At 43.4% G+C, this 23,466-nt stretch overlaps 1 pseudogene; it reads left to right on the top strand.

The window, feature by feature from the left end:
• LOC115572317 (potassium voltage-gated channel subfamily H member 6-like) overlaps positions 1–23,466 on the top strand; it is a 105,353-nt pseudogene that overhangs the window by 58,519 nt on the left and 23,368 nt on the right.

Here is a 23,466-nt window from a genome sequence, read left to right as displayed (position 1 = left end):
TAAAGCTGCATGGTAAACCAAACACTCTGGGCTTGAGTACTGCACTCTGGAATTGGCAGTCACACCTCTGCTACATTAGTGCTCAGCACTGTCTGCAGGGCTGTCTGTTCAGCCCCCTCCTGTTCACACTGTACACCCATGACTGCACTCCCAGACATCGAGACTCTTTCGTGAAGGATGCAAACGACACCACCGTCATCTGCGTTATTATAAACAACAACTACAGTTCATATCAGGAAGAAACCTTTACCTCTTTACACAATTATGATAATGTTACTAACATGCAAGTGAAATGGCTTATCTCAGCAACTTTTTAGCTAGCGCTGGTTGCCTGCCAGACTTAATGCAATAGTTGTTCAGTAGCTTAATTATTCAACTGCCCACGTTAGTGGCCCCCTCTTCCCTACCATAGTGACAACTCTCTCCATCTGTCAGACTGTGGCAGATAAACAGGACTCAGATGCAGGTTGGCAACGGTAAAGACAGGCTTTATTTTCAGAACAGTATCTCTGTAGACAGAGTGACAAAACAATATGCTATGAAATACTAAATGTCCAAAGGACAACACTGCAAGAACAAAACACAATACAAAAAGCGCTTCCCGCAGGAGGAAAAAAAGGAATAACTACTCTGATCTGGTAAAATAAGTTCTATGAAAATGTATCAAACAAAAATTCACTCAAAGAGAAAAAGCACAGGCTATAAAATTAACTACTCTTTCTATGCTGTAAAATCTACAAACAAAAAACGCTCCAACCGGAGGAAAAGCAAAACGCTATGAAATTAAACTGACTAGAACAAACAAAAGACTGACCAAAAACATCAAGGCAGGATGTACTCGACAGGACGAACAAAATACTCTGGCAACGAGGATGGGGAAGACAAAGACTATATACACATGAGGGGAAGGGAGCACAGGTGGAAACAATCAGGGATCAGGGGAGACGCCAGATCGTTGACACAAGAGGAAGGGCAAGTGACCTGAAACGAGAGGAGAGATACTTAAAACATAAAAAACATGAAACATGAAATTCACAAGACAAAAAACCCAAGACAGGACATCCCTCACCGCAGTGTAGACATGGAGATCTCCATTCAGCCTGAACCTCTGTTCTGATAAGCTGTCTCCAGTTTAGCATCTGACTCCTGACAATCAATGTGTCATCCTTACATTTTGCAGACACTTTTGTCTAAACCGACTTACAGTAATTCATACATAAATCCATACACTGATGGTGGTCTCTGCCATGCAAGGTGCCAACCGGCACATCAGAAGCAGGATCAGTATCTTGCCCAAGGACACTCTGACATACAGAAGAGGGAAATCGAACCAGCGACCTTCCCATAACAAGATACTGGCTCTACTCCTGAGCCACAGTCACCATCATCCTACATCAACATGTCCACTATCCTCCCTGTTGAAAAAAAAACAATGACTACAGACACATCCCCCTGGCCTCTGTGGTAATAGTCATTTGAGTGCCTAGTGCGGTTCCACCTCGAAGCCATCACCATGCCACTCCTGGACCTAATGCAGTTTTCCTACTAAGCCAACTGGTCCTTAGAAAATACAGTGAACATGTCCCTTCTCCTCATCCGCTAGTATCTGCCCCCCTTAAAATCTATGCCAGGATCCTTTTTTGGAGTATCTTGACCTCAGCTTTTATCATCCTAGCTCAGCTACAGGAAAAGTTCTCCAAGCTGAGTTTGAAATGACAAGGCCTGCAGGTAAATCATAGACTTCCCGTCTGACTGGATAGCAGTGCATGAAACCAGGAAAAAATCTAAAAATCTAAAATCTAAAAAATAAAACTTGCAGATATTAGATCACCAAAAGCCAGCATCCTTTCCATTTGCTTTACTCCCTGTATACCAACAGCTGCACCAGTAGTCAACAGTCTGTCAAACTCCTGAAGTTGTGCAAATTAAACCACCCTCATTGGGAGATTGACCATCTGGTGGCCTGGTGCAGTTATAACAACTTGGAGATCAACACTCGAAGGACATTGGATATGGTAGAGAACAACAAAAAGAATATCCATCTATCCAGGAACTGAAGTCCAAAAGCTTGTAGGTGAATCCTCACCCTGCAAACAAAAACAGTTTTAGACATTCATCCACCTGTGGTTCCTCAGGACCACAACCTCACACCACAGCAGTTTCTTCCTATATTGCACATTGAAGATTTTATTTAAACTTAATACTGTGACATTTTTCCTCATAACCTGGCCCATTTTTGCACATTCCTACATAAACATTACTGTTATTTACTACAATACGATACATAAAATATTGTACAAATAGTTTACATTGGTTTTTAGGGCCCGAGCAGGGAACCTGCAAGGACCCTATTGTGTTTCAAATGATTCTTTATTTTTTTTTTCTTCTACCAAAATTATCTTATTTTTCACTGCCTGAACATACCCCAAAACTCACCAAACTTGGAATATAAGTCACACCTGGCGAAAAATTTTATAATGGTAAATGGTCTGCATTTTTATAGCACTTTTCCAGTCTAACGACAGCTCAAAGCGCTGTACAACACATGCCACATTCACCCATTCACACACACATTCATACACTGATGACGGAGGCTGCCATGCAAGGCGCCAACTGCTCATCAGGAGCAATAATCTATTGTTGTCCTGAATTTCCACCACTAGGTGGCACTGTTATTGAGGAAAGTGCGTTTTGGCTAATAACTCCCATATACTTTGTCGCACATTCAAAAACCTTATATCCACGCGTTCAGTGAATTGTGCTTAATCTCGTGGTATATTTCCGAAGTTTTAGTTTTAAGGATTTGTAGGCCGTCTGATTTTATAATGGGTGTGTATTGCGTGAGCTAGAGTGTGTGACATCATCGCTACAGTGGAGAGCAGATGGAAGAACTAAAGAAAAAGTTCTCTTCAGCTTGATTTGGATCCCACATCTTTTACTTCAAATAGACAATATATACATAGAAATGTAGGATATCTTGTTGGCTTTCAGCTGATGGTCTTATTTCAGACTTACACTTTTGGCTGTTAAAGCCCCAGAGGAACATGCACAACAGCAACTCCCCCATGAGCTGCAATTTCTTCCTCTTCAGCTTCCATCATGCAGAAGGTGACATCTCACATCCCATCAGTTAATCAGTTTTTCTCTGACCTGGCTGGATTCTCTGGATTGTTCTCCCAAGAGAACCAGTGTGCGTGACAGAGTGGTGGCACACAGACTCCCAAGAGCAAACAGAGTAAGATGGAACTTCCATATCTGTGCAGTGAACACTGTTTTAGCACAAAGGTGACATCATCCAGTGCTTCGAAACCATTAGGGGAGTTTGAGCCTACCACTGTGCAAGAAGCTGGAAGGTTTGTGAGGCTACTGGAGGATGATGCTTTCAGCTTCTTCCTGAAACTATTTCATTGCATCATGCCTCGTGTGCACATTCTCTTCAGCCAGCTCCAGAGGCGGACCATCAACTCAGTCTTTGTCCGGGGAATCATGCAGCAGTTCACACAATTTTTCTGACTTCAGCGTACATTATTTCATACCGGCAATAGCAGGCCACCGAATTATAAAGGAACGACTTCCTCAGCAGAAGGTGTTGCTTGAGTATTCACTGACAGCACTATGCATCGACAGCAGCATGCCCTGACGCGCATGGACTGCGAGGGCCCGTTCATCACTGCTTGCAGTTTTAATTTTTTTTATGTTTTTGTGAATGTTCTTTTTTCTATTGTAATCTTTCTTTATATTTTCTTGTTCTATTTTTCATTATTAGGGTTCAAAATATAAAGGCAAATTCCTTGTATGTGAAAAACTACTTGGCAATAAACCTGATTCTATTTCTATAATGTCATTTGGCTGCAGAATTTCTGATTTCAAAGTACTCTCTCCCTCTACAGTACAGTTATAAAAATGTGATAATGCATATGGTTTACTCTGTGTGTTCTGTCTCCTCAGGTGGTGAGCCAGTCTTTTCGGATTGCAGTCCACTACTTCAAAGGGTGGTTCCTTATCGACATGGTGGCAGCCATTCCCTTTGACCTCCTCATCTACCGCTCAGGAGAGGAGGTTGTTAGGGGAGGTGGAGAGGGAGAGGTAGGGAGGAGGGAGGGAAAGAGGAAGAAAAGGGTGATATGAGGAGCAAGGAAGGGAGGAAAGACTGTTGGGGTTAGAGGAGAGAGAGAGAGAGAAAGAGAGAGAGACAGAGAGAGAGAGAGAGAGAGAGAGAGAAAGAGGAGAATCGGGAGGCCTGAAACTGTAATGATTAGTGGTGCAACGGATCATCATTGATCCGTGATCCGTTTGGATCAATATCTTCGGTTCGGCACACATGTGATCTGCGGATTGATTTATGAAAAAAAAAAAGGTTTTTGCATTTTGGCTTCCCTGTCAAATATAATGATGAAGGAAAGAGGTTAGTGGATAAAACTGTGACGGTGTGTAGGCACTGTGGCACAAGAAAGCCATATGACAGTGGAAAAACATCAAGCATGGCCACGCATTTGAAGTGACCCCGGTGTTTCACTGACAGGAGTGAGAACGAAGACTGCTTAACAGCCGCTTATCACCGCAGCATTTGTCTTGTCTTTTTTTTTTTTTCTTTTTTTTTTTGCTGATCCGAAAAATGATCCGATCCGTGACTCTAATCCGCAAAACGATCTGAACCGTCAGTTTTTTGATCCGTTGCACCCCTAGTAATGATGTACTGTATTGTGTTTTCTTTTTTTAAAAAAAGTTGCTCATTTTACCAAGTCACATAATCATATTGCTGCATCCTGTCTCCTCTTCCTAACAGACCACCACACTGATTGGCTTACTGAAGACGGGTCGGTTATTGCGATTGGTTCGTGTAGCCAGAAAGTTGGACCGTTACTCAGAGTATGGTGCAGCTGTCCTCTTCCTCCTCATGTGCACCTTTGCCCTCATCGCCCACTGGCTGGCCTGCATCTGGTACATTACTCTAGTTTTCGGTATTTGTAACTCGGACCAAAAGTTTACTAAAAATGACACCCAGAACATGGGTGACATAACAGCCAAAACCAGACATCCATTTCATCATCGTTGTACATTGGTACCATACCCTTATTCCATGAAAGTAGGAACAGAATGCAATCGTTTGCAAATGAATGGTGTGAACCAATATCCCCATAATGCTGCCACCACCATGCGGTCATGGTAGGGATGGTGTGTTTGTGGTGATCTCTCAATGTTTGGTGTCCGAAAACTGTATACTGATGGCAAAAAAGCTCAGTTTTGGTCTCATCAGACCAAAGAACCATGTTCCAGTTGACCTTGGAGACTCCCAAATGCCTTTGGGTGAACTCTAGTGGAGATTTAATGAGCTTTCTTCAACAGTGGTATTTTTTTTGCAACTCTCCCATAAGGTAGACATTTGTTGCCCATGTCCCATCTTCTTAATTTTTGTGCTTCCACCATGGGTGAGTAGGCTATGTACTTAAATGTAAATGTACTTAAATGTTTGATGTAGTGAAGTGGAACATGATCCCAAAATGGTACCGGGTGTTTTATTTTTGAAAATAAGATGCACTATGCTGTTCCTCTGTTTGACTTCCTGACTTGTACAATCTGCTCTGTTCAGCTTGATGAGACTGTGGTCTACCACTGTCAAATATAGACTTGCCGTGTATTCTGCGCAGAGCTGAGCCATGAGCCACTTCTGGGACGCTGCTGAGATGTGCATAGGAAACATGAGCATTGACGAAGCTCCGGTGACCATATTGTGACCTTAATGCAACAGTAACGGTCCCCTTGGAATCTAGGGGCTAGACAGTGTCCCAACTTTTTTTGAAGTCAGTGTTATGGAAGTTAAATCAAGTCATTAATCAAGAGCATAGATTTTCAGTTTGAGAGCATGATTTCATTCCTTTTCAGTGACACAGCTCCTTCGCGTGCTCAGATTTGTTCTCCTCATGCTCACATTTTGTGTTTGCATTTAAATTTCTTCTGCTTTCTTTCAAAATGTCTGCTTAAAGTAAAAAATCACATGCCTGTGTTCACATTTCCCCTTCTTGCAAACAAAAATGTCGCTCGCATTCAAATGTGCCCTCTGCGAGCTCAGATCTAAGTGCACGCGCTCAGAACACACACCTGCTCACAGGTCAAGTTCTGCTCTCGGATCTCTCCTCTGCTCACGGATTTTTCTTGTGTATCAACACTGTCAACCAATAGAAGGCCGCTACTGTTGACCAATCAGATTATACCCGCTTCTTTGCGGATGTGTTCGCTGTACTTCAAGGAGCGTCGCATACGGACGGGCACTGTTTCTATTTATCTTAAGTTTATCTACTTCCGTCCTCCAGGCTGTTAAATGTGGTGGTTCCCTTTATTTTATGACGACTTTTGGAATAAAATATCAGTTAATCAATACACGAGCGCCCGTGCTTTTCATTACAGTAGCTACATCAACATAAAGTAGAACAATAGCGACTCTACTTTCGCCATATTAGCCAATAGCCAGCTACCCAGGCAGCGGGATATGTTATATAGTATAAATACTGGAGCGCTAGTATGTTTGTGATGATAGTACAGTGGTTAAGAACGTCAATTTATGATGCTTTTTGCATCATGGGGCGCTGGTTCGCATCCCGGCCCGGCGTACAGAGTTGGGTGTAAATGTACCATATATTACCAAATAATAGCCGCGTGTCAATTAACCGCAGGGTCCCCTTTAAACGCCGATGCAGGTGTATATTTTGATAAATAACCGCTGGTTCCAAATAAATGCTGGGTCTAATTCATTTATTCTTTTTTAATCAAGGAAGAAGACGTGACCACTGACACTGCACGTTTTTCTTCTTCGCCTTTTTCACGCGTTGTGCTGCTTTCTGTCAGTCAGTATCACACTGATGATCGACATGGCTCCGGTGCAGCAACAAAATAAAAAGTATGACTTGAAATTCAAACTTTCTGTCGTAAAATATGCAGAGGAAAACTCGGGAAAACCGTGAGTGACAGACAGCAGAGATGAGGAGTTTGCAGCGAGTGCTAGTTGGATGAATTGTTAACTCCGCCGCAACTTGCAGGAGGATGCCAGAGAATTCACCGAGAAGCTGGGGAAGTTTGTGACATTTTCATTCCGGATTTTGAGAGGAAGGAATTAAACGCCTGTCCCAAAAAAACGCCTGGTCTGTTAAGTGATTGAAACAAATAAATGCCGCGGCTATTATTTGATTTAACTTCCATAAGTGTTGTATTGTAATAAAATGCACCAAGGTTAAATTGAAAAAATCCAAATGTTCATAAGTTATACATTGAGCTAAATTTAGACATGATGTATAAATTAAGAAAAACTGGGTAAAATACATGTGGGAAAAACTAGAAAGGTTAATAATAATAATAATAATAATAATAACTAGAACTGCAAGCAGTTATGAATGGGGTCCAAGCCCCCCTGCGCGACTCGGACCCCACGCACCGCAGAGCCCACGGAAGTTGGCCCCAAAGGATGACGGGCTTGGGGCAAAAGTAAGGACACAGGCCAAAGTCTGAGCCGTGGTATTCGCTGTAATGGGAAGTGCAGTGGAAGTGCAAAAGGCTGAATGTGTGCCAATTTGGATTTGTTATACTAAGCCATGCCCACATTGACCAGTAATGACCACCTTCAAGATATGGCCTCAGGATTGGCCCTACATCATACCGACCAAACGTCGTAAAAATTGGTGCAGCCGTTCAGGAGATATATTACCCCTCGATATTATTTCCACCCCTAGTGGGCAAAATTCGCCAAATTCGGCTCATCCCTTCCCAGTTTAATGCCAACCAAGGAACTCAAATGTGTTGTTAATAGCATTTAGTTTCACCGAGATATCAAACTGTTTACATTTTTAGAGCTAACTACAGAAATTTGTTCGTTAATAATTTGCGCATTTTTTGATTGAGCAAAATTCTTTTGATAAATTTAGATCAGGTCCAGCTGAAGAGTGTACGTGCCAAATTTCACGCAGATCGGACAAAATCCCAAGGAGGAGTTTGAAAAAGTAGGTTTTGCATATGTGGCGCTTTAGCGAACATAATGTGCAGCAGAGGTGGGTGTGTCCTATGTCAGAAAACCATGCTGTGTTCAGGGAACATATGGATATAAGGTTTGGAAATGTGTTATTTAAAATGTGGAAGTTACAGGCAAAAACGCGATTGCATCCATTATAGCGCCACTTACTGGAAAAACATGTACAAATTTCGGTATGGAAGAACTGTGTCCTATTCTATCTGTACCATATAAATGTCAAAGCTCTCAGCATAATAGTTTGGCTGAAATTAATGTTTGTTGTTTATCTTGTAATAAGCCACGCCCACATTGACCAGTCATGACCACCTTCAAGATATGGCCTCAGGATTGGCCCTACATCATACCGACCAAATTTCAGTAAAAATCGGTGTAGCCGTTCAAGAGATATAAACTTCCCATATTTTTAGCGCCCCCTAGTGGCCAAAATTCGCAAAATTCGGCTCATCCCTTCCCAGTGTCATGGCAACCAAGGATCTCAAATTTGGTGTTAATAGCATTTAGTTTGACTGAGATATCAAAGAGCTTACATGTTTATAGCTAGCTACAGAAATGTTTTCGTGAATAATTAGCGCATTTTTTGACCAAGCAAAATTCTTTTGATAACTTTAGATCAGATCCAGCTGAAGCGTGTACGTGCCAAGTTTCACACAGATCAGACAAAATTCCAACGAGGAGTTCGAAAAAGTAGGTTTTCCAGTTTTTGCGATTTTGCGAAAAAACTTTCTAACCGAAAGTGGGCGTGGCCAATTGCAAAGTGATTCAGCTCGATTCAGGGAATCTGGGGATACAAGGTTTATAAATGTACGACATACGGTTTGGGAGTTGCAGGAAAAACGTGTTGGCCTAGGTTATAGCGCCCCCTGCAGGCGGATATATGTAGTTTTTTGTGTCTGAGATATTCGCAGGAGTCTGGACCAACCCTCCAAATTGCACCACCCTCCCTTGCACGGTTTGGTCTGCAGCACCACTTTTAGCCGGAGAAAAATAAAAATAAAAATCTTTACAATTACAATAGGGTTCCTAGCACCGCTGGTCCTAGGAAACACGTATGCTTGCATACGTGTTCCCTCGGCCCCTCGGGCTTGGCCCCCTAATAATAATACAAAAATAATAGATAGAGCTTTGCAAGCATAGTCAGATAAAGTGGATTTGCGCTGTAGTGTATTAAGAAAATCAAATTTTTTCAACAATGTTGGTGATTTATGTTTAATGATACCACTCAAAATTGGTGGTAATTACTTCATGAGAGTGTCCAAAAATTGGGCTGCTGGTACCATGCTTTAATATGTCATTATCCTGGAGAATCATGTACCAAGTTTCATTATGTTATATCAATACTGTAGTGGTCCCTGTGGATATAATTGTGAAAAAAAGTTTACATACTTGTGCAATGTGGCTGTATGAACAGCTCTCCTAAATTGGTTTTGAATATTTGTTAAAATATTTGGTGTTATCTACACTGCTTATGTGAGACAAGCTAATGACAAACAGTTAATTCCTGAATAATTCAATTGTCAGAAACAACTCAAGAGAGGTCACTATAAAGACACTGCCATATAGCAAATGGCAGAGTCAGTCCAGTCAAATGAATCTGCTGGTGCACAACAAGCAGGCCAGTCTGCAGAGTCGCGTAGAAGTGAGAGAGCCCACACCAGAAAAAGGAAAGGAATTTCAGAAAGAAGAGACAGAAGGGCTACTTCTTAGTTTTGACAGCATTTATGACCGCTGGCAAGCTTTCACCAAGGTTGCTAAAAGGTCTGTAATAAAACAGGATCCCAGAAACATCCTAGAAGTACACATCAACACTAACATCAACACTATTCAAAAGGACTTATCTGAACTGAATGTTGTTTATGATGGATACCGAAGTATTGACAACCCAGTCAACGAAATGCACCGCAAGCTGGACAACTGTTTATCAGTCACAAGGATTGTTGTGCAGAACGCTCAGTCTCAAATTCAAGGAACAATGAAGGAGACGATTTGGCCTGATGGTGGCTCTGTATTTACATCTTAAGTCTCCACTGACGCACCTTCAGCCCCTATGTGCTCTAAGGCTAAGTCCATTCTCTCTGGTGTTTCTTCAGCCAAAAACTCAAGAAGCTACAGCAGAATATGCCGCTACATCAGCGTTATTGAAGATTATGGCTGAGCAAGAGTACCATTGAGAGAAACTGCAGAGACTTGAAGCTAAGGATAGGCTGATAGTTCCAGACTAGAGTTCGGGCCTGAAAATTACAACCCAACCCGGCCCGGCCCGAGGGTTTTTAAGCCTGAACCCGACGCAGCCCGACACACCAGCATGAATTGTCTGCCCGAACCTGACCCGAACCCGACCTCCTGCGTGCCTGCATTGTTTTCCTCATACACTTGTTATTGTGAGCAGCAGCGTCAGGTCTGCATCTGCCCCTCCCCATGAAGCAGGCAGCCAGACTTACTCTTCACCACACGTGAACAGCGATGATTCACAACAAACAATATAGGCTATAATTTACAACCTGCAAGAAATGTGTTTTATGAAGTGTGTTTTATAAAAAAGGAAGCCCGAGGCCTGACCCGACCCGGCTTATTTGCGTATTTTTTCGGCCCGAACCCGCGGGTCCGGTCGGGTTTGTCGGGCTGGCCTGACCCGTTGAGAACTCTATTCCAGACCAAGAAGCAGCGGTGTTAACTCACCGTCTAGAGGCAGCAAAGGAAGAGGCTGCTCTTTTAAAGAAACAACAAGACGAAAATGCAGCAAGAAAAAAGTCTGTTGAACATTTAAAAACAGCCTCCGTCCCTGCAAGTGAGTAAGACAGCTTCCAGTTTAAAAAAGGTAACTTTGTCACTCTCCAAGATGTTTGGTGGGTCAGGATCTCGATCACAACACATTATAACAGCATTCATAGTCCGCAGGTTTAGATTGACAGGGGGGACACAGGGGAAACACCTTGAAAACACACCGATGTCATCATCGTGACGTGTACCGTCACGCCTCTTTGGGAGCCGTAGCGCCGGCATTCTGTGTGAATTTCACAGTGGCTCGTCTTTAAGGTGGAGATGCTTAGCTCTGTGTGAATCACCATTGGCGGGGAATGGGCGAACCACCACCGCTCCTGAGGGATAAGCAAGTCCGTTACTCCGTACTCGGGATATATACAGTGATCTGCATGAGGCACTCATCATTGTAATTTAGTTGTATTGGTTAGAAATAGAACAATCAGGGCTTATGTTGTTGTTGTTATTTTTAATGTGCCGTTTGAACAAGCCACTCCTTGAAGGGCTCAGAACAAGGTGGGAGTCTTGGCTTCAAGATCTTCGGAACTTGTCTAATGTAAAGATCAAAAGATGATATATTCCAGACAACTTCTGTTATATTGCGTAGTATTTGAGATTGGACCCACAATGCAGATGCTGAGACAGGAGTTCTAAGCAAAGGCAGTCTTTAATGCCGAAAAAACAAGGAGTTCAAAAAAAGGCAGCAGCTCCCAGAAAGTCCTCTGTGGATAGTCCAGAGCTGGGTTACTGAAGAGGTGACAGGCAAGGCTGGACAGGACTGAACGGGCTGGTACATGTGGCAGGTATGCAGCACAGAGGGGGGAAAAGGCAGGCCTCAGACAGGTGAAAAAATACAGAGTTTACACAAAATCTCCTCAACTAGTCCTATGTGTTACCATGGTTGGTTTCACAATGAACTGATGGAGGCTGGAGGAGAAAGACCTGCTTAAAATAGGTATCTGGTGATTAGTGTCGATGGACCGCAGGTGAGTGGAGCAGCAAGTGAGAGGAGTCTGGCTGAAGATCAGAAAGTACTTCTCAGATGCTAGTGTTACTTGTTATGGTGAGTGTAGTTATCTCAGAGCAGTCAATGCCGATAGAGAGGTCCATTGCTCACTAGTCCGGGGAAAGAACATGGGGCCCCTACCAAGGTAACTACAGTACCACACCTTGAGTTATCTCCAGCAGTGGTAGCAGCAAGGACAAGTGTAATGCTCAGACATGACCTTGAGATAGATGGGGCTCTATCTTAACGATCTGAAACGCAAGTATCAAACGCAAAACGCAAGTAGCTTTGTGGGCGGATCTCAGGCGCTGTTGCTATTATGCCGGCGGGATAAATGACTCTTGCGCCTGACGCAAATCTAAAATGGGTTGGTCTGAAGTAGCTACATTAGTCATAGGTGTGGTTTGGGCGTAACGTGCAATAAACCAATCAGAGCGTCATCTCACATTCCCTTTAAAAGCAGGTGCGATTGTTCCATGGCGGATTGCTATTATAATGGCGAATTTGCCAAGTGCACGCCAGGAGCGGTTCACAGCCGAGGAGACTGACGTTCTCGTCAGGGCCGTAAAAGACCGAGAAATGGCATTGTATGGGGATGGGAGAAATCCATCCAAATTAGCTTTGGTTAAACGGGCGTGGGAGGAAATTGCCACAATTGTTTCTAAGGCTGGCATCCCCATGACATCGCCCCTGGCCTTGGGAGCAGTGCGCACGGGCCAAGCAGTGCGCAACGGCCAGCTGATGATGGAGCAGCGCAAACACCAAGGTGCAGAGGATCCAGACCCACTACACGCTGTGGCAGCATTGTCAGACTGGACCGCACTGTCCGGGATGCGGCAAGGTATTAATGCCCGTCTTGACCGGGTGGCGATGTTGCTGCGGCCTCTAAGGCGCATCGCCTCAGGTCTCCAAACGCACCACCTGCTCCTGTTGTGCCCCTTCCTCCTTCCCCCTCCTCCCCCAACTCCATCTCCGTCCACCCGCTCCACTAGGAGCACATCGCACATTGCCACTCCCGGACCCTCACGGCTACGGCGGGCGCGTCGCATATCAGAGGGAAAAAGAATTGGTTCTTCTGTTGAAATCTTTTCAACTTTTTTTGTATGGTTTGCAAAAACGGGAACTGCTTCCTTGTAGATGAGAGAAGCAAAGTGTATGCACGTTGAGCACACGCTACATTATGGCCAAGCATGCGCCCTTAAAATAGCATCTGAATAAGCGCCACTGACTTTAGACTAGGTTTTTCCTGGTCTGTTGTGCAATTGTTTTCTGAAACAGCAAAATAGCACCAGTGAACGTTTGCGCTGGAACACGCCTCCTCTTTTCGCTGAACCGCCCCCAGGAGCTTAAGTTCATTCCCTAATTTAAGGACGTGCGTCTGTGGAGGGAAAATTCCAATGTGCGCCGAATGCAAAATAGGAATTATACAAGCGCCAGTGTACAAAGTCAATTGCGTTTAGTGCAAGATAGAGCCCATGGTCTTCAAGAGCATTTTTGGACGGAATCAAAGTTCGCTCTTGGTCATATAAATAATGATGCCAAACAGTTTGTATTTGTGGTTAACAGAATCCAGAGAATTAAGTCTTCTACAGATCCTGAGCAATAGCAGTATGTGAAGATGACCCTGCAGATTTTGCCTCAAGGGGTCTATAGCACATCAGCTTGTCAGTTCAAATTGATTCACTGGCCCAGATTTCCTATGGGAAAAGGACATACGTGCAGGGAATGTCAGAGGTTAGAAGTCAGTGGTGATGATCCAGAACTGCGAAAGGCCTAGGTGCTTAACACCAAGGCAAAGGAAGAGAGGACGTTGCTAGACCGTCTGTCCAAGTTTTCTGAAAGGAAAAGAGCTGTCGAAGCAAATTAAGAGTCTGAAGTCTAAAACAAGTGAAGCCACGTGCCAAGACAGCAAGCAGAGCTTTTCATTATCAAACTGGTTCAAGAAGAGGAATAATTCAGCAGTGAAATCAAAAGTATTAAGCGATGGAAGTAAGACCCAAAGACAAAGCAAACAAACATCATAAACGTCCGTTCAAAGATGAGTATGGTGTGCTCAGGGTTGGAGGACATTTGACAAGATCTAGTCTTCACCCATGTCAAGCATCCTGCCATTCTACCAAGTCATGTGTGTGCTTTACTTATCAAGCACTACCACCAGAAGGTGCATCATCTAAGAAGAGGCATAACTGTAAATGAATTGCGGTCCAATGGAATTTGGGTCATAGGCTGCAGCGGAGCGGGTGCCTCACACATCTATAGGTGCACAATGTGCAGGAAGTACAGAAGGAGCACACAAGATCCAAAGATGGCAGATTTGCCAGAGGACAGAATGGAAATGATACCTCCATTCACATATTGTGGAATAGGCTGCTTTGGACTGTTCTATATGAAGGAAGCAAGAAAGGGACTTAAGAAGTATGGTCTTCTGTTTACATGTTCACAGGCCGTACATATAGAAATGCTTGATGATCTCACTTCAGACACTTTTATCAATGCATTGCATGCATTCATTGCAATACGTGGGAATGTAAGACAGCTTAGATATGATCAATTTACCAACTTTGTAGGTGCAAAGGGAGAGTTCATGAATGCAATGAAGGATCTGGATCATGCTGTTAGGCCCTCTTTACCAGCTGCGTGGTGTTGACTGACCAAATGAGGTAATCACTGATGTGGACGCCCAGGTATTTGAAGCTGCTCACCCTCTCTACTTAAAGATCCTGCATAAAAAGTGGCCGATGAGGTCTCCTCTTCTTCCTCATGTCCAGCATCATCTCCTTCGTCTTGTCTGTGTTGAGGGTGAGGTTGTTGTCCTCACACATTGACACCAGACTGGCCACCTCCCCCCTGTAGGCCACTTCATCCCACCAATGATGCATCCCATCACTGCAGTGTCGTCCGCAAACTTTAGGCTGGTGTTGTCCTTGTGGGGGGTGAGGGGTGTAGAGGATGGGGCAGAGGACGCATCCCTGTGGAGTGCCAATGTTTGTGATGATGCTGGCTGAAGTCCTATTTCCAATCTTGACAGACTGGGGCCTGCCAGTCAGAAAGTTTAGGATCCAGTCACAGATGGTGGGGTGCAGACCAAGTGCGAACAGTTGCGGTGAGTTTTTTGGGGATGACTGTGTTTACTGTGGAGCTGTAGTCCACAAAGAGCGTCCTGATGTAGGAGTCTCTATTTTCCAGGTGGGAGAGGGAATAGTGGCGAACAGCAGCAATAGCATCTTCGGTGGACCTGTTGGGCCAGCGTTTTACAGGTGGTCCAGGGTGTCCGGTATGCTGCTCTGAATGTGGGTCAGAACCACTCTCTCCAAACACTTTATAAATATTGGAGTGGGTGCTACTGGCTTGTAATCGTTTAGGCAGGTGGGTGGGCTCTTACTGGGGAGGGGGACGATGCTTGTGGTCTTGAAGCAGGAGGTAATGGTGCTGTGGCTGAGGGACAGGTTGAAGATGGATGTGAGAACATCAGCCAACTTGTCGGCACTTGCTCTGAGAGCCCGCCCAGGGATGTTGTCTGGTCCGGCTGCCTTGCAGGGGTTGATGTTCCCCAGGACTCTGTACCTAGCCTGATGAGACGGTTGGTGGGGGGAGGGGGTTTAGGTGCCCACTCTCTGTGGTGTGGCTGGAGGTCTCGAAGCGGGTGTAGAAGGTGTTGAGGTCATCCGGTAGGCTGTCTGTGGAGCTGATGCTGGTGATGGTCCTGTAGTCTGTGATGTTCTGTAGGCCTTGCCTATGACTCAAAACCACATCCTCATGATGAAGTCCAGCATAAGATCGCCTCCTAGTGGAGGCTAAGATCCTAAGATCTATATTTGCCTAAGAGATGGCATCAGGTGCCGTTTCTGTCAAACGACTTTTGGACGAGGTGGAGAAAGGAGTACCTTCTTAATCTTCGCCAAAAAGACAATTATGGCAAACAAATAAGAGAGATATGAGGTTAATAACATTGTCATTCTTTATGAGGACAGTTCTCCGCAAAATCAATGGAAATTGGCAGGAGTAACAGAGGTGTATCCCAGTGCTGATGGAAGAGTCAGAAGGGTGGAACTGTTAGTTACTGACTCAACCTTGGGCAAACAGGGAAAGCGCACTACTATTCCAGTGTATCTTGACCGGCCTGTACAAAAGACTGTCCTACTGCTTGAAGCAGAGTAAGAGTAATGGTTGACTTGTTAACTATGTGAAAACTAATTTCACTATGTGAAATTGAACCAAAGGTATTAAAAGGGGAGTGAATTGAAATCACAACAATGGTGATTTAGTGGGAGTTTAACTGCCACAAATATTATTTATGTCATTATTTAATGGTTTCTTATATATTTTATTTTTATACAATTTATTTTCATGGATAATTATTTTCTTTGTCTAAGACTGAGTAGGACAATATTTTTATCCTGTGTTGCAAGTGGGACGAATTTAATTGTAACACGTCACTCAGGAAGAAAAAGGTGTATAAGAAGGTTGTGAAGCAGGAGAAGTGTGCAAGCCTCCACAAAGAGGTTTAAACCTTAAGTTTGTGCAGAGATATTTTATTGCTTTGGATGAAGTATTTCGTTTTGTGTACATTTTATTTTTGGTTTTGGAAAAATTGCTCAAGTGGATTAATTCCCTCTTGGTTGTGTGCAGCCAGCGAGGTATGTTTATTTCTGTTATGTTGTATTGTGCGTATGTTTACATTCTGTATATCTGTATTAGGGCTGAACGATATATCGTTATCGTATCTATTAGTGATGGCGAGATGAAGCTTCATGAAGCATTGAAGCTTTCCATCCAATTGGCTCACACATGGGCCGAAGCTTCATGGTGCTTCATTTGCTCTACTGTGCCATCAAGTGGACAATGAATGAGTGTTTATAATGACACCAGGGCGTGAAGCTTTGAATTGAATTGTGCTTACATGATAATGCAAATAAACAAATAATATATTAATTAATATAGTGTCTGTTTTTCTGATAGAATGATGACAGAGGGGAAAGTTGAAACAAATTGGGGAGAGGGTTGTCATGTGAATGTGATACTCGGGACAAAATGTAACACGTACAATGAGGAAATTGTATTCAATTTGATCAAAAACAACAACTTCTCCACTGTGCTGGGCTTCGGACAGTTTCTTTTTTTTAAGATTTTTTCCAGTCATAGACACCTTTATTTATGACAGCAGATAGATTGGAAATATGGGAGAGAGAGGGGGTGTGACATGCAGCAAAGGAACTCCGGCTGGGATTCGAACCGGGGTCTGTTTCGTTGCCCCTCATATTTCAAATCACACACCAAAGCCGCAAACCTGAATCAGTCACGTGGTACAGCCGGCTCGCGAGGCTTCGAATGTCACTACCTAAATCATCGACACAAGCCTCGATACGCGCTTCACAAAAATCTTACTGGACTACTCGACACACGCTTCGAAGCCTCGGCACGGAAGACACATCACTAGTATCTATATCTAGATATGAACATTCAAGATATTCATATCGAAAAAGCAACGATATAAACGATATAGATTCCCCCCTGCTCGCCCTGCACGTACAGCTCTGGCAGTCACAACAAACATCCTTTTTACGATTGCCCTTGAATGCACCGCTAAAGCCAGCCAACCACAAACATTATTTCATGCTTGCTGTGGATCGACAGCTGAAGCCAACCAATGACAAACATACGAGGGCGGGAGTGAGGGAGATGGAGAGTGAGACGCACAAACAACTTGGTGACTTTCTAGCTAGTTTAGCGACTTTTCAGACCCTCTTAGCGACTTCATTTATAAAAACGGACTAGCAACAAATTTAGAGACTTATTCAGATCATCAGGGGAAAGGCGAGAAATAAATTATATTGTAATTCTCCTGCTGCTCAGAGTCATCAGTCTGCGGCTCCCCTGCAGCAGCGCCGGCTCTCTGTGTGGGGGCTGGCTGGGGCAGCAGGAGCGGACGCTTTGGCCGCTCGCTCTGTGGATTTGAGACCTTATAGCTGCCGTCTACTCTGTTTTGATCCGTTAATTCTCTGACTTCTTAGTATTTCTAAATTCCATTGGTACTTTACCAGCGATAACCTGAAGCTGCTGAGTCTCGATCTTCACTCTCACTCTCTCTCCAGATTAGGATGTCATCGTTCATCTTGTAAAAATGCACAAAGTTCGTTTGTTCTTCTCCCTCCCTTTATTTGTCTCTGTAGTGAGTTTGTGATTATTTGGTAAAGATTTCTCTATCAACCATTTGTATATGGCTTAAAATAATCTCTTTATTTTTCTGAAAAATGCTTGGTTTTCACCGAACCCGTAGTCATATTGTATCGATATCGAGATATCTGGCATGAATATCGAGATATGAAATTTTGTCCATATCGTTCAGCCCTAATCTGTATGTACAAATTGTGGCTTAATTTTGCATGCTGTCTATTTAACAGTGGGGGTGGCTGTAGCTCAGTGGGTAGAGCTGGTGGACCAGTGATTGGAAGGTCGCTGGTTCAAATTCCCAGCTTCCCTGGGTGGGACTGAGCTACATGCCGAAGTATCCTTGAGGAAGATACTGAACCCCAGAATTGCTCCTGATGTGCAGTTGGCCCCCTCTGGGGCAGCCATCAGTAAGGGTCCTGCAATGAGCTCGTGACACATTCAGGGTGTACCCTGGCCTTCGCCCATGAGTAGAACTGGATTTGACCCCAGTAAGCCCCGCAACCCCTCAGGGGGATAAAAAGCAGCAACATCCCGCAACCCTCATGGAAAAGAAAACAAACGAACGTTGACTTATGGTGGTTTATGAGGAAGGAGGAGAATAAAGTCATCTGTAACTGAAGAACCATGGTCCTGTGTATTTCCTGGAGAGAGTGATAACCCCAACTCTGCTACCTGGGCATTGATCTGAGGGGAAGGCAAAGGCTTGTTATGGTTTGGCTTCAAAATTTTTTAAATCAACTCAACTTTAAGAGAAACGCAGCCTGACATCACATTGTGGCGGCCAATCACATTAGCTGGTGATCAGGCTCAAAGCATGAATGCCAGAAACCACAGTGGAGTATAACGTAATGTGTCAATCTCAATCTCATAACAAACTTTAGTAATTCTTCAGGAGGATTTTCAAATTAAAACATTTCAGTTAATGAGAGACACATCACATCAACACATCCTTCCCACAAGACTTGAAATAAACATGATGCAATAACCTCTATTAATGGCATACTACTAACCATAAACTTTCACATTTAATGAGCTGGCCCTACTTCGCTGAATTTAAGTCAGCAATACTTTCTGGTGTTTAATACCAAAATACTTCTGGAATGCAAATACTCTTTTCTTCATGCAACTTGTGTCTTTAAAAATTACATTATTAGAGAATAGTCATTTTTCTTCTGTGCTCAACATTGAGAATGTTTTAATGAATAACTGGGTAATACAAATGCTGCATCCCACTGTAGTGTGTATAAAAGGTTCATTTTTGTGTTTGTCTCCTTACTCCAGGTATGCCATAGGTAATGTGGAGCGGTCAACCTCTGCTGGGATTGGCTGGTTGGACAATCTGGGTGAGCAGCTGGGGAAGCCATACAATGACTCCGTCATCAGGTCGGGTCCCTCCATTAGGGATAAATATGTCACAGCTCTGTACTTCACCTTCAGTAGTCTGACCAGCGTAGGCTTCGGGAACGTCTCCCCAAACACCAACTCTGAAAAGATCTTCTCCATCTGCATCATGCTTATTGGTGGTGAGTTGTACAAAACAGCTGTCAGGACTTTGGCTATGTCAGGGAACTTGAGTGAAACCAAAGGGCAGTGTACACTGTACAGGAATGTTGCTGGCTACCAGCAAGCCCGCCAGCAAGCCCGCTCAGGTAACTGTTAGCTGCAGTTGTTGACATTTGTTCATGTAGCTCTGGTTTAGTTATGAATTTGACTGGCGTTCATTTTAACTTGCGAGGGTCCCAGGTGTGCTGGTGGTGTGGTTTGAGAATCCCGTCTGGAGAGAGAGGGATCCTCAGCCATGTCCGCTAACCAGGAAAAACATACTGCTCATCGCTCCAAGTCATGTATATGTGTATTCTAGACGAGCGCTACAGAGCACAAATCGTCCAAAAGTGCATGTTGTCGGTCTCATATCTTTGTCGTGAATGTCTGTACTCTCAAATAACTCATGCGTGGAACAGGCTGAGGCATTAGTTCACGCCGAGCGGCTCGAGAGCGGAGTGGAGACCCCTTTTAGCTCTTATGTTAGCTGTTAGCTGCTCGCTGTAGCGCAGTGTCCACGTTACCTTGTGACACCGGTTACCATCGGGTATTTTTCATTCCGCACTGTTCAAATGGTCACTTAAAGCCATCGTTCCGAGCCGCATACATCGTTATTAAGCTGAAGCTAAGTCATTGTGAAAACTGTCCACTGTCATACAGCCTGCTAGTCTGCAGAGTACACTGACATCCAGCCCGAGCTCAGCGTGAGGTCAATCAGCTGTGGCAAATCGTGAGACGTCCAGATCAACCTGTGATACAAACACCAGTAGCGACAATGGTTCATAGGAAAGCCCAGACATGTATCTCACTCTCGATGGTAACATGTGTCAACAGTCAACCTGGACGCTACGCTCTTAGCGCCACAGCGAGCAGCTAAAAGCTAACAGCTAACTGCTAACAGCGGTGTCCACGCCGCTCTTGAGCCGCTCGGCGTGAGCAAATGCATAATACTGTTCCACACATGAGTTGTTTGAGAGTACAGACATTCACGACAAAGATATGAGACCGAAAACATGCACTTTTGGACGATTTGTGCTCTGTAGCGCTCGTCTAGAATACACATAAACATGACTTGGAGCGATGAGCAGAATGTTTTTCCTGGTTAGCGGACATGGCTGAGGATCCCTCTCTCTCCAGACGGGATTCTCAAACCACACCACCAGCACACCTGGGACCCTCGCAAGTTAAAATGAACGCCAGTCAAATTCATAACTAAACCAGAGCTACATGAACAAATGTCAACAACTGCAGCTAACAGTTAGCTGAGCGGGCTTGCTGGTAGCCAGCAACATTCCTGTACCGTGTACAGGTATCAGCGCCGCTAGTAAGGCAGAAGTAGTAGACCCTCATCGAGCACACTCCTGTAACAATCATGCTCTTGACAGGGTTAGGACCTCCTACCTCCTCATTTACATATGGACACAAAAATACAGAAATAAATAAATGTAGGTGAACAGAAATACAGAAATAAATAAATGTAGGTGAACAGAAATACAGAAATACATACATGTAGGTGAACAGAAATGTAGAAATAAATAAAAAGCATGTATTCTTTTATTTATACTTTCATTTATTTATTTATACATTTATTTCAGCATTTATTTATTTATTCATTTATTTATGCATTTATCTATTTCAGCATTTATTTATGTATTTATTTATGTATTTATTTATTTATTTATTGATTTATTTATGCATTTATGCTTTTATTTATTTATTTATTTATTTATACTTATGTCAGGTTTGGTCCTCCATACTTTGGACTGTTCTATATGAAGGAAGCAAGAAAGGGACTGAAGAAGTATGGTCTTCTGTTTACATGTATGTGTTCACAGGCCGTACATATAGAAATGCTTGATGATCTCACTTCAGACACTTTTATCAATGCATTGCATGCATTCATTGCAATACGTGGGAAGGTAAGACAACTTAGATATGATCAATTTACCAACTTTGTAGGTGCAAAGGGAGAGTTCATGAATGAAGCAGACTATGAAGCAGCTTCATTCCGCAGGCTGTGAGACGTCTCAATTCATCAATGCCCAATTTCTAAAAATAGATGTAGCAAAAAGGACTCAAACATGGTTTTGTTTGTGAATAAATAATAATAGTGAATAAGTACGTATTTTGGATAAACCAATGAAATTAAAACAGACTGTAAAAGCAATCAACAATGGAACTCATTTGATTATTCGTTGACTGTTGCTCGTTTTTACCATTATGAATAACAAGTAAATAACATGGTCTTTGTTTCTCTCCCTTCGCCAGCTCTGATGTATGCCAGTATCTTTGGTAACGTTTCAGCCATAATCCAGCGGCTGTACTCAGGTACGGCCCGATACCATGCCCAGATGATGAGAGTTCGAGAGTTCATCCGCTTCCATCAAATCCCTAACCCCCTGAGACAGCGTCTGGAGGAGTACTTCCAACATGCATGGTCATACACTAATGGGATTGATATGAACGCTGTGAGTATTAGAGACTTTCAGGTGAGCCAATACTGTCAGTCACATTCAAAGTTCTCACCTCTTGCACTCCATTTCAACAGAATTTATAAGACATTGGTCTTATAAATAATCTGTTCCCTTTCAAAAATAATGGGCTGAGCTGAGCTGCATGTTGAAGTGTCCTTGAGCAAGATACTGAACCCAAATTGCTCTTGATGTGCGGTTGGCACCTTGCATGGCAGCCTCTGCCATCGGTGAGGGACCTGCGATGAGCTGGCAACTTGTCCAGGGAGTACCCTGCCAACATTATTCAGGCAAAAGCATGGTTTTACTTGGCCTATCAACACAACTTAAAAACTGGTATAGTTTGAAGTCCGCACTTTCAACACAAGTTGAAACGGAGACTCGCGAGGCTGTGTCTTGCTTGTATCATCTTAAAATCAGTTGTGTGATTTGGACGCGCTGGCACATTGGTCGACTACAGAGAGTTAAGCTGTCATCCAACTTTCAATCCCATTTATACTTTTCAAAATGTTTAAAATTCATTTAAAGCTTAGTTATGATGGAAGTCATTTAGAAATCACATCAAACCAACCAACCCCAGTTCTGATTATAGTCACGTAAAAAACTCCAACTTTAAAAGTAATCAAAGATCAGGACTTTCCCGTATCAATCCAATTTTTGTATATCATTCAAAATTTTCACACAATCAAAGTTCAAAAGCTCATCATTTTTACATTAGCTGTCAAATTCTGCTCCATACCCACCAAGTCGAGAGAGCTCTAAAAAAGTCTGAAAACCTTGTCTTCAACTCACTTCCATTCCATTCCCACAATGTTTACTCAACCAACATCATTTAAAAATCATCTTGAAGGCCATAACAATGTATCTCTGGAGGCAATCGGACTAGCACTTTTGGCATGGTGGGCTTTCAAATGACAGGAGCATTGAACAACTGTAGCATTAGCTCCCATTAAACTGGGAGAAAAATTATCTAGAGGCAGCCAAACACATCCTCTTTTCTGAACTGCTCCACTAGCCACATTTTTGAAAACACACACAAAGATTTCACAGTGTGCTTAGTAGACTATCAGAATTTCGACCAAGTCATAATTTAAGTGAGAGCGGTTACCGTCTTTGAGAGAGTTTCTGCTCAGATTACTAACTCTTTCAAGTGTGTCTTGCCATTGGGTCCAAAACCAACCAGTTACAGTATATGAGTGTGGTCATGTGTGCATGCTTACATGTGTATTTTTGACTGTATTTGTACATGAAGAGGGAGTTCTCCAGGAGGCATTGGAGGATGGTTTAAGATAAGGATTAAGATGTCATCCAGGTAAACAAACACGTGATGATCCAGCATGTCCCTCAAAATGTCGTTGACCAAGGCTTGGTCTCCTCGCAGCAGTGATGTCCTTGAGCCAGTGCCGCCACTCCTCCAAGGCCAATTTGATGGCAAACAGTTCCCTGGTGCCAATATCACAATTCCTTTCTGCAGGGGACAGGCGTCGCGAGAAAAAGGCGGG

The sequence above is a fragment of the Sparus aurata genome, chromosome 21 (assembly GCF_900880675.1).
Source record: "Sparus aurata chromosome 21, fSpaAur1.1, whole genome shotgun sequence".
In the NCBI taxonomy this organism is placed as follows: Eukaryota; Metazoa; Chordata; class Actinopteri; order Spariformes; family Sparidae; genus Sparus; species Sparus aurata.
Note: the sequence above shows the minus strand (reverse complement) of the source record. Positions and strands in the feature narration are given on the sequence as shown.